General features: G+C 40.7%; 1 protein-coding gene and 1 long non-coding RNA gene across 4 annotated transcripts in view; one reads left to right on the top strand and one right to left on the bottom strand.

The window, feature by feature from the left end:
- The window catches only part of LOC136878818 (uncharacterized), a 154,643-nt gene extending 151,460 nt beyond the window's left edge, over positions 1 to 3,183 (bottom strand). Inside the window, exon 1 of the long non-coding RNA XR_010860844.2 lies at positions 3,150 to 3,183. This is a non-coding gene — a long non-coding RNA (uncharacterized lncRNA). The remainder of the gene's footprint in view (positions 1 to 3,149) is intronic.
- LOC136878816 (phosphatidylcholine:ceramide cholinephosphotransferase 2) overlaps positions 1 to 18,858 on the top strand; it is a 724,489-nt gene that overhangs the window by 162,297 nt on the left and 543,334 nt on the right. The window lies entirely within an intron of this gene.

The raw sequence follows: 18,858 nt of genomic DNA, 5'->3' as shown, positions 1-18,858 counted from the left end.
GAATTATCTACAATCTGTGTAAAGATCAGTCTGCAGTGATAAGAATCGAGGGGGTTCAAAAAGAAGCAGCAATCCAGAAAGGAGTAGGGCATGGTTGCAGTTTGTCTCCCCTCCTTTTCAGTGTTTATATAGAACAGGTGGTAAAGGAAATCAGAGAAGAATTTGAGATATGAATCAAAATCCAAAGTGAGGAAATCAAACCCCTGAGATTTGCTGATGATATTGTTATTTTATCTGAGGCGGCAGAAGATCTGGAGAAATTGCTGAATGGTATGGACAGAGTTTTGGGTAAGGAGTACATGATTAAAATACCAAAACAAAAGTAATGGAGCGCAGTCAGGTGATGCTGGAAATCTTAGATTAGGAAATGAAGTCTTAAATGAAGTATATGAATATTGTTACTCGGGTAGAAAAATAACTACCGATGGCAGAAGTAAGGAGGACATAAAATGCAGACTAGCACAAGCAAAGAAGGCCTTCCTTAAGGAAAGAAATTTGCTCACTTCGGACACTGATATATGAATTAGAAAGATTTTTGAAGACTTTCGTCTGGATCGTGGGATAGTATGGAAGTGAAACATGGACGATAACTAGCTCAGAAAGAATGAGGATAAAAGCTTTTGAAATGTGGTGTTACGGAGCAATGCTGAATGTCTGATGGATTGATAGAATCACTAATTAAGATATACTGAATCGAATTGGTGAGAGGAGATCGATTTGGCTAAATTTGACCAGAAGAAAAGATAGAATGATAGGGCACATCTTACGACACCCCGGTCTTGTACAGTTGGTTTTTGAGGGAATTGTATGCGATAGACCCGGTCTAGAAAGCCAATAATAATGACCGAGAGAATTCGTCGTTCTGACCACACGACACCTCGTAATCTGCAGGCCTTCGGGCTGAGCAGCGGTCGCTTGGTAGGTCAAGGCTCTTCAAGGGCTGTAGTGCCATGGGGTTTTTTGTTATGCGGTAGAACGGAAGGGGTAGACCAAGGTATGAATATGGCAGGCAGATTAGAGCAGATGTGCGATGCAGAGTTACGTTGAAATGGAAAGGTTAACTCAGGATAGGGAGGCGTGAAGAGCTACATCAAACTTGTCTCTGGACCGATGAGTCAAACAGCAATTTACTTTTATATATTCATTGGTGCGTTTTAGACCTTTGTTGAACATACTAGTAGTAATAATAATTTAAAAACAAAGGTAAATCTCATCTGAATAATCAGTCTTAAAAATAAACCCTACCCTTTAAGAAATTCTGCCTACGTCACTGGTCTAGGTCATTAGAGGATGTGTGCCGCACTGAGTAGCTCAGACGGCAGAGCGCTGACCTTCTGACTCCAAGGTGAAGGTCCGATGGTATTTAAATGTGATCAAATACACCAGCCTCATATCGGTAGATTTACTGCTACGTAAAAGAACTGCGAAAACTGTAAAAGGATTTGGTGGCACGTAAAACCAACATTATTATTATTATTATTATTATTATTATTGAAGAAGAAGATGAAGAAGAAGAAGAAGAAGAAGAAGAAGAAGAAGAAGAAGAAGAAGAAGAAAATGTTTGTTACATTTTACTTCCTCTCCCATCAGTTACCGCCATCACCACCCCAGGTTAATGAAGATTTAAAACAGTTAGAATATCATGGGAGTGTGGTCTACGATTTAACTTAGGTAATCTCTCGCCCAGTTCTTCTACGAACTTGGACTCGTTGGAAGAACTGCGGCGGGATGCAGTTGACTTCAGGTAACACATCTTCCAAGAGAAGTAGGTTTCATCTCTCCAGCAACATCAAAGCGAGTTTTTCTTTCTAATTTTAATTGTACCGAGCTCGATAGCTGCAGTCGCTTAAGTGAGGCCAGTATCCAGTAATCGGGAGATAGTGGGTTCGAACCCCACTGTCGGCAGCCCTGAAGATGGTTTTCCGTGGTTTCCCATTTTCACACCAGGCAAATGCTGGGGCTGTACCTTAATTAAGGCCACGGCCGCTTCCTTCCCATTCCTAGACCTTTCCTATCCCATCGTCGCCATAAGACATATCTGTGTCGGTGCGACGTAAAGCAAAATAGCCACAAAAAAATTGTAATGTAAGTCTGTATGGTTCGTAACTAGAGAATTCGACCCCACCCCTTATTTCTAATCCCGGGACTTTGGGATTATACTTAGAAAATCCAGGGATCTTGAGATTATTCCGATGTTGAGGGTTCCAAATAAAAAAAACAGAAATCAACTCTTTAATCAACAAATCAAAATGTAGAACATATTAACGCATTTTACGGTATACAGCTAGCTAATCTAATCACTCTAACTAATCAAGACTTGGAAAATCACTCCTCAGTCTCTATGTAGTTCTTCTTTTTCAAGAATCAGTGAGATCTCTTTAAAAGTACATAGACTGAAAAACGTTTATGTAAGAAACTATGCTAATAAACTTTAAAACTGAACAAAAAATCTCTCTTAGCATCAACTAAATGACTACTTTCATGAAACAATATAGTAAGTAGGTAGTTCACATTTCTCTTAAATATAAAGAAAGGTAATCTAAAAGGAACATTCTAGTATGAATTGCGAAAATATTATCTGAGAAATAACAACGCGTCCAGTGTCTCATCACCAAGCCACTGAAGATATTAAAAGAAAATCCGTCTAAGGCTGTCATTCTGGTTAACACGTTTAAAATATGTTTTAATTTAAAAAGTCCTCAAGGGAGCTATGTTTTCACTTCAGCGGTGGTGGTTCTTTCTACTTTGGCTAGTTGAACTTTGGCTAGTTGATGAGAACGACTTTGCTTGTAATAACATTTTTGCCATGTTTGGTTGAAGGATGAGTATGGTTGACCCTCCTAAGATTATTAATATAGCCGGACAATATTTACACTGCGCTGTTTTGCTATATTTAACGCCAAAAAATAGCTCCACACCGACGTTGCCCTTCTTTTTTGTTTGACGAAAAAACTTTCTTTAGATAGAGACATAATCACTAATAGTCTGTCGTAAATACCTTTAAAGAGAATGAAACTGCATTAGTGCAATTTGAACATAACTTCTCAGAACTGCAAGAATTGTATTCGTTTATTATTGATATCATAAATTCAAGTACCTACTAATCACAAATCAACTAAAAAAGCAACAAAAGATGGTATTCAACTCGCTTAATAAGAAGCGCAGTTTTTCACTCTCAGTCTCCTGGCGCAAACGCTACTAAATTCAACTGGTAAAACAAGATGGCTGATGTCAGTGACAAATTGACGAATAAAACGAGATGGCTGACACATTGACTGAGCGTTTCCCTTCACGCAGTCTAGTTTTCAACTTTAAAAAATAATGCCAATCCCGAAAATCTCGGGATCAGGAAAACTTAATCCCGGAAATTTCGGGATTGAAAAGCGGTTGGGATCCCGTGATCGAATCCTCTATTCATAACAAATAGCCCACGGCAGCGTTTTCCAGCAATTACTCGTAAGAAACATGTGTCGAGCTGGCGACCTTGCAAGGGCGCGTGTAAGAGGCCTCGAGGACATAAGCACCGAGAAGGTCTGACCTTGTGACTACCCGACTTCGCTGTTGCATAAGCAGCACGTTTTGTCTTCGTCTTTTATTGCGGATTTGGATGTGAATACTAAGGAGTAGGTTATAAATCCCAAGATAGTCCCTTTCATGCTTTTACAGCGTGTTTTAACTGCCAGTGAAAAGATAGTGCTTTACTCGGCTTCATATCGAACACTCTGGGGCTGTGAAAGGTGAATTCCAACATGCCTATGTAACTCACTGGCCTTGTGTTCCCAATATAACAGGTTCGATCCTGGATAACGTCGATGGCATTCACGGGTGCTTCTAGCACTTTAAAGAACTCCTACAGGATAAAATTCTGACACACGGGTATCCCTTAAAAATGTAATGTATTGAAAGGGATCTTAACTCATAATAATAATAATAATAATAATAATAATAATAATAATAATAATATAATGTAACTGTACGTAGTATTCTTCTTCTTGTTTCGTTTTGGCCATTCATAGAGCGCGTTGGAACTTGCTCATTGGCTTGATGACTTTCGCTTTCCTATTCTTCCAAAATCTCTTCATGAACTCACTGTGTTGTCTCTCCCGTTCCTCTGGCCACTTTGTACCAGTCCTGCTGCTAGTTTCCACCATAAATGTGTGTTTAATTACTGAGATCCTGAAGACTTAGCGATTTCTCATGATGTCTTCCCCCGATGTTCAATTCATTCAGGTCCCCTCTTCTTTCCTCCAGCCAATTTATTTTCCTATTTTGGGAATTTAAGTACATCGAGTAATCTTCTTTTGTGTCCCTTATCCATCCTAAAAATACGTTCTTGTTTTTCAAACATTGAGAGCCTCAATATCGATCTTGAGGCATCACCTTTACAATCCATCCACTTAATTAACTCAACTAAAGGAATGTATCTGCTGCTTCTTTGTGAATCAGTATTGTTTTCTCTACATAATCAATAGAATTGTCATTTTTTATTCTGCATTGTAATTAGATTAGGTACTAAGATTTATATTGCTTGATATCCTTTGTCGCTTTGGTAACTTCAGTCATTTGAGGAAGAATAAATATTATATTATTAATTTTAGAATTACCTCCTAAAGCTAAGGTTTTTGATGCGTATTGAGCTTCCGGTAGGACAACTGTTTTATAATGTTTCAGTTTAGCATTGCTTGACATTGCTCGTTTAATGTAGCGATCTTATGTTAGTCTAAATGCCCTCTGAAATTTTGAAGCCCTTTCTGTATTGGTCAAACTGTCTAATCACGAACGATCAATTATTTCTCTAAGGTAGTAAAAAAATATACCTGTGAAATTGTCCCATATGCCGTTTCAATTTTATCTTTCTTGCACTTAGTTTTCTCGAATGACATTTTAAGGCCTGTCTTTGATGCTATTGTGTGTAATGTCTCGATCACATACCTAGTTTCCTCCTCATTCTTAGTGATGATCGCTAGCATTTCACTTTGATTTTGTTCCCAGCAGTCACGATGTTTATGCCTATGATATCCTTTTCCCACTCTCTGATGACTTTATCGGAAACCAAGTTAAACAGAAGAGAGAGAGAGAGAGAGAGAGAGAGAGAGAGAGAGAGAGAGAGAGAGAGAGAGTCTGTATCCTTGTCGAACACCCGTGTGTACTTCAAACGTGTCAGAAATTTCCCCCAAAAATTTCACCTTTGATTTTGTGTGTGTGAGCGTCTGACGAATCAGTTCTCTGGTCTTTCTGTCCACTCTAAGTTCTAACGTGTCAAACAAGGTCTGTCTGTCCACAGAGTGATACGTTTCCTTCAAGTGACTGTCGTGTTGGTGCTTCTGCGAATCGTCTTCAGATTTCATATCTGTTCACAACACGAATGTTCTTTCCTAAAACCAGCTTGATACTCCCTAATCAAATGGTCTCTTTGTTTCTTTAGTCGGTTTAGGAGGCTTTTAGATAGAACTTTATAAGCAACAGGTAGTAAGGATAGACCTATGTAGTCTTTCGGATTTTTTTTTTACTTCTCGTGCAGTGGGTGAATCAACGCCTGGTACATGAATTGCAGATATACTGGGGACAGCCAAAGTAATTAACCATTTAAGATTAAAATCCGTCGACCCGGGCACGAATCGAACTTCAAGGAATGCTTTGCAAATAGTGCAATGGGCATTTTCGGAACTAGTTTATGTATATTTACTCAGAGAAGCAGTACAAGTATCCAAGGACCGGAGACTAAGTCACTGATCACTCAGCCATGGAGCCAGATAATGGTGGTAGTAGTAGTATTTTAAATGCTATTTGTTCAGGGCGTCGACCTATGAAGATCTTTTGCCCCTACTTGCACCATATGTGAGGAACCTGCGTGTATTATGTAAATGGCGGAAGTGTAAAGTGTTGAATGTGAGGAAAGGAACGTTAAGGACGGCACAAACAAACAGTCCCCAGGTCAGGGATATTAATGATTTACAATTAAAAACCCTTGACCCGGCCGGGAATCGAACCCGGGGCCGCCGGGTGACAGGCGGACACGTTTCTCCCTTCACCGCGGGGCCGGACTAGTAGTAGAATATTTGGGGAAAAAACATGACGCCTTCAGTTCGTGAAAGCGAGCTGGAAGCCAGCTGTCAGTCACACCTGACCGCAGTGTTAACGAGTTCTAAGTGATCCTTGTTTGGTGTGAAGAGGTTGCCAGACCACTTTCTTCCACACTCTCTTCAGTCTTTACCCTTTCTTCGTGTCGAGTGCAGTACACGATTTGGCAACTCCGGCTACAGTAGACGTAGTAAATCCTACAAGCCGCTAATAGACACCGGGCTGCCGCTAGAGAGTAGTGATATAAGGCTTGTCCTCAAGTATAACACTAGTAGTAGTAGTAGTAGTAGTAGTAGTAGTAGTAGTAGTAGTAGTAGTAGTAGTAGCATTTATTTGTAACGATGACTTCAAAAACATGCCAAGTCCAGAGCTGGATTATATTAAAAATAGTTACAGCAGCCAAACTTTTGTAATCCCATACAATAGTCATCCATTCGGTCTATATTTGAGGAGTCAAAAGGTGCCATTTCCACTTCCAAAAAATAAATCAGTATTTCGTCCACATGCATTTCAGTAGCTGAATATTATCGGATGCCATGAGCAATCCAGACGAGGAAGATGACTTCTTAACAGTTGTACCAAACCTGATCATTAGTACGTTCCATGTGCCTTTTATTTTACGTTTCTTGCGCTTTTCCCACAAAATTCTTAAGATGGAAATGACACAGACACTCCCCATTTCCAGAAAAGGGGAATTTTGTAAGTTTTGTGTGATCGTCGGTGGACTTGGGATGTTTTTGAAATCAATGCTCCTTATATTGAAGAAACATGAGTTTTATTCTGGTTGAATATTTGTTATTGCAAGATAGTGCATTATTACAAGATACAGGAAAAAATGAAATACTTGTACTGCTTCTCTGAATACATATACATCAAATAGTTCCTGAAATGCTCATTGCACTATTTGCAAAGCATTCCTTAAAGTATTCTTTCACGGTTTTTCTACAACACCATAATCTCCGTCCTCGACCTCGTTACGTGGATTACTAGATCCAACAAGTGACTTAATGAACTTCACAGCATGTGGTTGTAAATACTGTTCCTGAGGATGGTTAATGAACCCTTCAGGGTGCTGATTCCAACGCCCTTCATTAGGCTTTTTTCTAGGCCAAACTATAGCCAGAATTGGACAAAATGATGGGTGATAGTTGATCAAGTTTCTTTTGCTGAATTGTGATTGCTTTGTTGTAAGCCTTACATTCAGGAATTATCGGCTTTATATTGGATTTTAAATTGCGGAAGTACTCTGGCATTTTCCCACTCATTGTTTTATCTACGCTAACTTCATTCACATAGCGACTATCAAATTTGAACAATTTATACTTTGTAACGCAAAACATCTCTTTGACTTTTGTTACGCTGGATTTCAAGTATTTCTTGAAACCTTCTTCGAAATCAATAACTTTTCCTGTTTCTAAACAATGCACAGGAAATGTCTTCCACCTATCCTTCCTTTGGTGACATTAGCGCTATGCAAGATGGAAGGTGAGTTCAAGAACTTCCCAAGTCCTGGACTTGGTATTCTTTTGAGCTGACTAACATTCAGCTGTCGTTATACACGGCAGTCAAATGCAAAGTTGGGTAGTTTTTCTTCGTCAGTGGATGCGGTCCACTTCATACAAAAACATGCCGCGAAAAACCCGATTTCGTAAAAACATAAGACTTGGGATGATTTTGCAATCACCGTTTCATTTATTTACAAGACTCCCCCAAGTACTGAGGCTGCCCTGATGGACAGAGTACAGTGTACTAAAAAACACTGGCGTTAATATATTAAAAAATTACAATGTTAATATGAAGAAGGAGAAGAAAAAGAAGAAGTCCAAACAACAAAAACTGTGATGCAACAGCCCATTAAGGGCTGCAGACAGTGAAGTGACACATGGTGAGCTTGACGATATCCTCGGCCGTATAGTTTAGTTCTCGTGACCGTGCCCACTGCCTCTCATATTAAATAGCCCCTGGGTTGGTCCCACGAAGCTGAGTGAACCCCATTCAGAATTAAAACCCGTGGACTGGCCGGGAATCGAAAAGGCAGGCACGCTGCCCCTACTCTGGAATGCGGAAAGTTGTACAACACTGTCCAAACACATACAGCGAACAGACGACCGAAGATATTGCAGTCTCTTAAATGAGTCTATTGCAAGCATCCTATACGAAATATCGTACACTCTTTATTACTGTATTATTTTAATTTCATGTGCTTCGTTGACTGCCAAGGCTGCCTTTCGACAAAGTTGAACAGTTCAACACGTAACACTATAAACTAAGGGAGGGAAATAGCTGCTGCTGCTGTTATGAGTACAGGTATACTGTACAGTTGATTAATCCTTCTGTTACCGAGCGAGTTGTCCGTGTGCTTAGGGGCGCGCAGCTGTAAGATTGCATTCGGGAGATAGTGGGTTCGAAGTCGAACCCCACTGCCGGCAGCCCTGAAGATGGTTTTCCGTGGTTTCCCATTTTCACACTAGACAAGTGTTGGGACTGTACCGTAATTATAGCCACGGCCTTTCCTTCACATTTCTAGCCCTTTACTATCCCATCGTCGGTGTGTCAGCGAATTGTAAAAAAATATACATTCTTCTGTACGTGTGGTAAAAGAAGCAATCCTCCCCTGTTAGGAAGCTTGTGTGTCATGGTAGAAAAGTGGGTGTTTACGGTGAGGACAAATCGTTATAAACTACCCACATCCAGTTACCCGCACCTAGTGGACTATTGAACCTTGCCTATGCATGCGGAGCTCTCTTAGCTATCGAGTTTTGAGGTTGTTGAACCCTTCTAAACGTTTGTTTTTTCAGTCCATGGTCTCCTGTCTATTTTTAAAATCCAAAATCGAAAAGTAAAAGGAGAATTTGACATGTAATGACGATTTTTGTTTCAAGGGACTATACAGCGAAATTATCAGAGGGAAGATACCGGCGTAGGAAAGGGAAGAAAAATGAAATACTTTTTTGATCTGTCGACCATCGGGTTTGGGACAATGAGAATTAAACATGTGATTTCCCACGAGAGGTGGTAAGAACCTGGCACAATTCAGTGCTAGACACAGCTGAGGTATTTTCGGTAGAAACGATACTTTCCTCTAAATCCAGGCACAGTTCGGAAATTTTCTCTTAACTGTATTTTATTTTATGCCCTCTTTTTTGCGTTAATTTCGCAGCAACACTCACAGCTTTTTGCCCACGGTGAGTTCAGAAAGGGCTAGGATTGGTAAAATAGCTGCCACTCGGCCTCGGGAGGTCAACTGAGTAGAGGGGAGTTCGATTCCCTCCTCAACCATCCTCGAACTGGTTTTCCGTGTTTCCCACTTCTCCTCCAGGTAAATGACGGGATGTCACCTAACTTAAGGCCAGGGCCGCTTCCTTCCCTCTTCCTTACCTATCCCTTCCGATCTTCCCATCCCCCAACAAGGCGCCTGTTCAGCATAGCAGGTAAAGCCACCTGGCCGACGCGACGTACTGATATACGTGTCGTCCCAAAACTCACGAGTTTCAAAACTCACGAGTCTCAAAACTCACGAATTCCATGAAGAGGATTAGTAAGAACAGGTTTCTTAACCTGGGCCAGTCTCAAAACTCACGAGCAGGGCCAGTTCTTCTTTGAATGGATAAATGTCCACCCTATTAGTGATGGGATAATGGAATACTTTTAATAATCCAACAACTTCTATCCGATTATTTAAATAATCGAATGAATAATCAAATCAAATAATGGAATGAGTTTCAAATATCATTCAGTTATATGCGCCATTAATAAATTTTTCTCTTTAAGTGTGTCGGGTAGATAATCGACTGAAATAAGCGAATAGATGAACTCTTACGAAAAATAGAAACACGCATTTTTTTCCAAATGAATCTCCAAATGTTGAAACTAAATGAGTGAATTAACTGTCTTGATGTATATCTCTAAATAAAATTCCTTATTACCGAGCTCGATAGCTGCAGTCGCTTAAGTGCGGCCAGTATCCAGTATTCGGGAGATAGTAGGTTCGAACCCCACTGTCGGCAACCCTGAAAATGGTTTTCCGTGGTTTCCCATTTTAACACCGGGCAAATGCTGGGGCTGTACCTTAATTAAGGCCGCGGCCGCTTCCTTCCCACTCCTAGCCCTTCCCTGTCCCACCGTCGCCATAAGACCTATCTGAGTCGGTGCGACGTAAAGCAACTAGCAAAAAAAAATCCTTATTGAAGTAAATGCCGCCTTGGCCGCATAATGGATCTAAGCCCCAGTACTACCAACTGACAGTTTCTTTTGACTGACAGCGGACAATATACCTACTTTAATTTGATGTCGTCCGGCTTTATTCATGAATAGTTAGCATGCTGGCCTTTGGTCCAAGGGGTCCAGGGGGTCCCGGGTTCGGTTTCTGGTCGGGTAGAAGATTTTAACTTTCATTAGTTAATTCCTATGGCTCCGGGACTGGGTGTTCGTGCCGTCTTCAGCATTAGACTTCACCTTAGGTAGGGCCTCATCCTCACAGACGTGCAGATCGCCTGTACGGCTTCAGCTCTAAAGACCTGCAGCAGACATCCCCGGAGGCCACACGCCATTATTATAAATTTATGTGAAAGGGGAAAAATATATTATATTAGCTTTAAGACAACAGCAAAATATCTTTTTTTTTAAATAATAATTATACACCTCTGTCTCTTTCATTAACCACCCATTATTTTACCCCTGAGGGTTGGGGAGGCAGAATAACATCCACAGTACCCCCTGTTTGCCGTAAAAGGCGACTAAAAGGGGGCCCCAGGAGCTCTTAAATTATTTAAGAGAAGACTAGATAAACAACTGATAGGCAATCTGCTACCTGGGTGACTGCTCTAAATGCATATCAGTAGTGATTGGTTGATTGATTGACTGATTGAGCAAGAGAACGTGGGTTGGCGACCTCGGGGCCCTTTGCTGAATCCGGGCATTGCTTCCACCCACTTGTGGCAGTCTACTTGCTTTCATCTATCCTTAGTCAACTCTTGTTCTTTTCCGAACCCCGACGGTATTAGGTTTCCCGTTAAAACAGTAATAACCACCACCAAGTCCGGCTCCATGGCTAAATGGTTACCGTGCTGGCCTTTGGTCACACAGGTCCCGGGTTCGATTCTTGGAAGGGTCAAGAATTTTAACCATCATTGGTTAATTCCGCTGGCACGGGGACTGGGTGTATGTGTTGTATTCATCATTAGTTCATCCTCATTACGAAGCGCAGGTCGCCTACGGGCGTTGAATCAAAAGACTTGCACCTGGCGAGCCGAACACTCCCGGCACTAAAAGCCATACACCATTTCATTTTACAGTAACACCACCAACATTCATTGTTTTCATCCCTTACTGATTTGTATTGACCATTTACACTTTTTCTTGGCGTGGGAAAGAACCAAAATCACTAAATATCACCATCATCATCGATCTGGAGTCTCTTTGAAGTCATTTAGCGAAATCATTTCAAAGATAGCGACCAACGACTTCGCCATATTTCGTACAAAAATCTGACGCATTTTAATTTACGACTTGAGAAATTTGGTGAGCCAAGTAGCCAATACTATAGCATTGCACTTCGCGTAACCGCGTTGGCGCGTGATGCAATATATTAATCTTCGCATTTTATGTAATGGCATCTGAGTGCACGACTCATTCATACGTGAGCAGCATGAGTTCGCTTTATTCTCGGAAAGCTTATCAGAGACCGTTCGTCCTACCCGTGCACTTCCTGTAAGGGGGTGGAGATAGGTGATTTTAATTTCCCTGTGATGCGATTGATGAGTTGATGACGTTAGGATTACTTTTCGTGCCATTATTTCGAAAACGTTCACTATCTATTTGCCCCAGTCATTCGAATGGAATTTCAAATGAATAATCGAAAAAATAATCGAATCGAAGAAATACTGTATTTGAATAAACGAAAAATGGATTAATAGAATAAAATTAAATAATCGAATAAGCGAATAATTTATATTCGATTTTTCAATCACTACAACCTACCCACATAACGACTGTAGATATTTGAAAATTTAATCGGAATTGTGTGACAAGGTCCATTGTTAGCGCCAGCCGGAACTGTGTGCCCTCTTGTAATTGGCACCTCTCTCATCAAGAGGTGGGCCTGTCGTGTAGCCTCATACAAAGTATACGCGACAGCGGGTTGAGAAACCCACGGACGCCATGGACCCGCGCGGATAACCGCACTCGGCCTTTCAAATGAAGGCCTAGTTCCATAAGCCGCTGTAAAGCTTTGTCTTTTTCAATGCATTTTATTTTTATGTATTTTTATATATTTTTTTACTATTTATATATTTCTGTCAATTGGTTTAGTATGCTTAATTTGGTTCAATTGGTCTTCTTTCACTATTTCCATTACTTTTGTCTACATATTTACATGATTAATTTAACAAGAAAAGATTTACTTTCTGTCTAACCCATCTTAAGGATGAAGGAAGTGACTCTCAGAAATGCACCTACATCTCTTGTCTCCTCATATTTTTTTTGTGTTTCGTTCGATCCTCTTATCAAGTTGGTAGTATTTCTTTCTTCTTTTTAAACCCTCTAGGTTCAACTCAATCCTCATAATCTTCTTATCTGATTTCTCAGCTTCTTGCTTAAGCCCTTTTATTAAGTCTTTTATTCGAGGGTGAGGTCTTCCCAGAACATTGTTTATTTGGTGATTCCACCCCTCCACATAATTGTTTGTTCTGTGTCTTCTGTTATAGCAGTTCCACGTTTCCACTGGAACTAGTGGATTTTGTAGCCAATGATCGACAAAATAGTCAAAAAATATCGTCAACATTTGGTCTTCGGGGGCGTTACTATGAATGTAGGTCCACCCCTCGTCTATATCCTCAGGCGGCAGGAAGGCAAGTGCCGCACACATTGTAATTGTTTGTCGGACTTCCTGATTCGTTTTGTAGGCTTCAGTGAGGCCGACTTCCTGAACCTTTCGCCAGAGACTTTCACATAAATGGAAGAAGCATCCTTGCACTTTGATAGAAGGAAATACTTCTTTTATTGCTTTGATAGCGGCTGCCTCAAAGTCGACGTTTATTTCATTTGGGTTCCATTCTGGGATCTCATGTTTTATGATATTAAATAATCTAGCGTATGTTCACGTGGTCTTATTAGGGAGAAGAGCAAATATGACAGGTGTTATGTTTGTTTCCTCGCTGGTGCTTCCAAGATCAGCATGTATTGTATATAGCTGTGAAAACTGGCTGCTGCAACTTTTGAAAGTACCATCCATTAGAAATGTCCTATGCGCTTTGAGACATTCTCTTCTTCCCTTTGCGCTTGAAAATACTAATATTCTTTCTCCATCCCTGTTGTCTGCAAGAAGAAATGTACTGCCATCGGTCATGCGTAGAGTGTCCTCATCTAAATTAATGTCGTTTCGATGTTTTGGCTCTTTTTGGACTCCCTGGGCTTTATTTCGGTGCCTGTAGAGTGATAATTTTACACTGGAAAATTGAGGTACCCTGGTGATAAATTCATATCCTCTTTGCTGCAAGGATTCAAATTCTTCTGTGTAGGCCTGTAACAAAAAATATTATCCTTACCTTCTTGCACCTAACTTATAGTAATAACCAATAGTACAAATATGTCTTAAGTACTCACTTACTCGGAACAAATATAATTTATAAACCATTTCTATTAATGCTTGTTGTTTGAAAGGGCATAACAGCTAGGTCATCGGCTCAATTTCTATTGAAACGACACAGATAACAGGCTGTTAGCTACAATGCACGAGTAGACACGCGCGCGATTTTTAACGGTCTTTAATTTCGTCTGCGGACTCTTCAAAAATAAAAACGAGTGAGTTGGCCGCGAGTTCAGGGGCAAGCAACTGGGTTCGAACCCCTCTGTCGGCAGCCCTGAAGATGGTTTTCCGTGGTTTCCCATTTTCAGACCAGGCAAGTGCTGTGGCTTTACCCTAATTAAGGCCACAGCCGCTTCCTTCCCACTCCTAGTCCTTCCCTATTCTATCGTCGCCATAAGACCTATCTGTGTCGGTGCGACGTAACCAATTGTAAAAAAAAATGTTTAACTTACCTGTGTAACTGATGTTCCATGCTCTTCGCGAACTCGTTTCTTGGCCTGGCTGACTGCTTTGTACACATCGAGGCTTGCTTCATCAGGTACACACTGGTGGACTGTTTCACTAAAAACACTATTGTCACTTGCAGTTATCACTTTACCGGCATACGCGGATGACAGTCTTTTATAGCAAAACCATACTGTTTCGCCCGACTTGTTCTCTCGTTGCTTGTAAAACCTATAACCATTGTACACTAAATTTATTTTACCCTTTTGTGAAAAAATGAATTGCATGTTGTGCACTGTTCGATGGCACCAAGCAAAATAACTGAATAAAGATCAGTGTTACACTTGGGGAATTTGATCTTTGGTAGGATGATAATTCCTGTTAATAGTACATGGGAAATACCATTCTAAAAGTCGGTGGAAAAACATGGGTTGAAGGGAAGCGTGATTCATTGCGCAGCTCGTCCCTCCTGCGGTCATCGCAAGCACCTGCTGTCCGGAGTCGTGAATTTTGAGACTCATTAGAATGTTTACTTTAGTGACCAGTTTGTATTCGTGAGTTTTGGGACTCATTAGAATGTTTACTTTAGCGACCAGTTTGTGTTCGTGAGTTTTGAGACTATTTGTTACTAATTTTAGCCCGTGAGTTTTGGGACTCGTGAGTTTTGAGACATAACCCTGATATATCCCTGATCCAATGTCTCACGCTCCAGGACACTGCCCTTGAGGCGGTAGAGGTGGGATCCCTCACTGAGTCCGAGGGAAAAACCAACCCTGGAGGGTAAACGGATTATGAAAGGGAAGAAAAAAGAAAAAGTGAAAAGAATTTCTGAAGATATCAGAATATAGTTACCCACCAGTTCGAGGATGAAAATCCTCACAAATCCGACAATAATTTCAATTTAGCTCCGTACCCAGTTTCATCTTTCCATAACATTTTCTGTAGCTTTCCCCAGTACCACATCTCTAATACTTGGTAATTCAAAACCCGCCTGGTGGCCATGATCGTTAAGGCATGAAGTCTAGGCTACATGGCCTGACACCTTGGTTAGCCGGTTCGAGTCTCGTTGGTCGAAAAAATGTTCACCTTCAGAATGTTGGCCGGCAGGGTAGGAGAGGTGGTGGTATACAATTTCTAATCACAAGATTGCGTGCCTAAAGCCTGGATTCAATTCCAAACCTCTCCGCAGTATTCATACGCAGTAAGGTTATATGCCATTGTTGATGGTGATTCGTCAGTCGGATGGGTTGAGCAGAGCTCTTGGTGTTATTCGACAGCAGTAGGCTACGTGTCGAAACCGGTTTTCACCCTCTTCCTACCTCATTATCATTATTTTCCACATCCAGATGCGCAGGTCACCTATGGAAATGAAATAGAAAGACCTGTACTAGGTGAGCCGAACTTGTCGTTGGACACTCCCGACACGAAAAGCCATACGATAAGTAAACTTGGCAAGTCTGTATTTCTCTCTCTTTCCGAACGCCCAGGTCTTGGATCCGTACAAGACTTCGCTTTACACAAAACTTCTGACATATTTCTTCCTTGCTGTTATGTAAACGTTATTTTATGCGAATACCTTTTCTTTTTGTTGAAGGTAGCTTTTGTTTGAGCGGCTTTTACACTTTACATCCTCAGAGTTACTTCCGTCAGCTGCCATCCACTTAGTAATTCTAAGTATCCGAACCATCGATCCTTATTTCAAGCTCAGAAACTATTACTCCTATTTTCCTTTTGCTGATTTTCGTCTTTTATTCTGCTAATATTTTGTCAATTATTTGCAGTTTTTTTTTCACATCCTCTTCTTTCTCTGCTATTGTAGTTCTGTCATAAGTGAATTTGAACGTACGAATTGTCTCACTTTCTACACCAACTCTATTGAACTCTTTATATGTACATTTGTTGATAGTTTGAAATATTTTACCTGTACTTTTTGCTCGTAGCTTATTCTACTTATACATTAAAGGGTAAAGGGGCAAAGGACAGCCTTGACTCATATCTTTATTTATTTTTTGCCTCGTTTGTAGTCATTTTCTTGTATTTGCTTTGGTCTGTTTTTTTCTCGGCACAGTTCATGTATTAGTTTCATCTATTAGTAATCAAATTTAATACATTTAAGAATTTGAAATAGTATTTGTTAATCAGCTGCCTTCTCCTGGTCTAAAACGTCCTATGCACAGAGGTCTATGTACTGCATACATCTTCTTGATTTTTAGTGTTAGTCCTGAAGTGCTATGCGGTATGTACATAAAATACGACGCGCTACATCCCAGACGAAGAACGTCTATTCAGTAAAACATCAATTTCCTCACATCGAAGCTTATGTAATATCATTACGATACAAATTTACCATCACTGGATGCTGCTTCATTGATTGAGGCTAACGTTTGTGGTGTGACGAGGTCATTCACCCCGAGCGCTATCCCTACGAGACTCAAATGAAATACCATTACGACGCCAGCTGAAGCGAATTAGTATTCAGGGAAGAGGTCTTGTGAAAGTGTGGTGTGAGAGTAATCGTCTGAGTTGCTGTCACTTCACGGTGCTGCACAAATGGTGCACATAGTCTGTTCCTGTCCGTTGACCCGAGCCGTTTTGAAAATAATAATTTATCATGAACGTGAATGAAAATATTGTGATGCCTGTCATTACTTTTTTTAAGGTGACGTGGGGGAGGGAGGCAATGATATCAGCTAAGAAGGAATAGAAGGGGGCATCACAGACCTACTATAGTCGCACAATGGTCGAATCGACCTAATTAGGTGGCCAAACCATTATTCTGTGAATTTAACCGGGGTTGTTCAAAACTGGCGAAAATGGGTATAAAATCGGCTTCGTGATCACTTCAGTTTCTCAATTTCGCTCATCTGGTTTTATCAGCATCACGTCTAGAATATTTTTCTTTCTGGTTGGTTCCATCACCTTCTGATTCAACATATTTACTGATATTTGTTGGTTATGCTTTCTGTCATTCGCATTACCTTCCCAATTAACATTTGGTTAAGTGTGATCACCCGCTACAATCACGTTCCTGTGTCGTTCTCCGCATGACTACTGAGCCAATCTTGCCTGTGACTACCAGATTTAAGTTTAGAACATAATGTTAATAACTTGCTTTATATAGCCTAAAAATGTAAGTTTCAGACCAGTGGAAATGGCCAGTGTGTACGCTTTAATTTTTATATTCCCCAAGCACAGATTTGCACGATATAGTTGGACGAATCCGATTTAAAACGCTCGAGGTATTGTTCTCAAGTCCGACATCATGTTCTACACGCGAGGAGCACAGTTAGAAAAATTGGTTAGAACTGGCGGTAAGGCTGCTGGCTGAATACCCTACACACGCTCTAACTCGCTCGCCAACTTGCCTGTACACGCACAGAAAATCAACCACTGACAGATTTACTTCTAGCCAAGCCTAAGACGGTACAGGGACGAAAATCTTAGAACAGTGCTGTCAAAACGGGCGTTATGTAGCCCTATTTTTAACGGTTGCCTTCTTGCCAAATTTGGAGAGGTTGTGGAGGTTTGTTTTAACTGAATGCGAAAAACAAAGTTTTTGTTAACAAAAATACCTCGTGCAAAGGCGTAATTCTTCTAGTAAGTAAATCTCAGGGTACATAAAATTACGTTGCTTTTTTAAAACATAGATCTGCAAGAAAATATGGCTTCCGCTAGTGGCGCCGCGTGCTTAAAATTTTTGGGTGTGCACACAGAGCAGACAGTAGATAAAAAATCCTATAAGTTGCTCCGCAGTCGGTTAACACGTTAACGGCAGCTCACTTAGTCTATATTGTGTTGCCAATAATATTATAGAATAAACGGACATGAATGCACATATGAAGTTAACACCCGAAATATACAAATAACTTACATACCGGTAATATTGCTGTAAAACAAATCGTCCCCTCCACTTCAAGGAATGAGTATTCCCATCCTAATGAAGGGCTGCCAACATAGTTGTAGAAATTGTAATTAATTAATATTTTGAACTGCACAAGCTGAAAGTGTAAATAAATTTAATTGGCAACCAATTATCTTAAAAACTCTTTTGTTCATTAAGCAATTATTATGCTACATCTGCGACTGACAATTAACCACTTGGTAGTAGCCCTCGCCCTGTGCCTTACCCACTGCCACGGACTACGCGATGCATGCTGCAATCTTTCAGATTTGAAAGATAACTTTATGAGAAGGCATTGGAAGCGGACCAGGGGACCACACAGGATATTGTGCTCATATTCGCTGTATCCACAGCACTGCCCCTCCAAGCTCAACTTTGTAGTTCAAAACGGGGTTGTGATCAGCTGGCGTGGCGCGTGATTCAAATGGAAAGTGAATCGGCAATTAAAACTTTGTAAATACGTTTTGAACGTACACAATCTTGTTCTCATCATACAGTATCGTGTACATTGCAGCTGTTTGGAATTATCAGGGTGTTCACATACTCGTGTGAACCTTAACACGAGAAGCCTCTGACTCCAGCCTTCTGGTGAAATCTAAAGTAGCTTTGATCTTACGCCGAACAAAGCTAGGTAGTATTGATCGTATAGCTGAGAGATTGCATTCCGGACATGGTGAGTTTCAACACCACTGCGGGCAGCTCTGAAAATGGTTTTCCATGCTTTCCCATTTGCACACCAGTCAAATACTGAGGCTTATTTACATTAGAAGTTGAACCATCGGTGTAGAGTATTTCATCGCTGCTACAGACTTATTCCGCTACTTTAATCTGATGGTGTTGTGTTGTA

Source organism: Anabrus simplex, chromosome 8, assembly GCF_040414725.1.
Source record: "Anabrus simplex isolate iqAnaSimp1 chromosome 8, ASM4041472v1, whole genome shotgun sequence".
Classification (NCBI taxonomy): Eukaryota; Metazoa; Arthropoda; class Insecta; order Orthoptera; family Tettigoniidae; genus Anabrus; species Anabrus simplex.
This window is presented reverse-complemented; position numbering and strand designations above follow the sequence as displayed.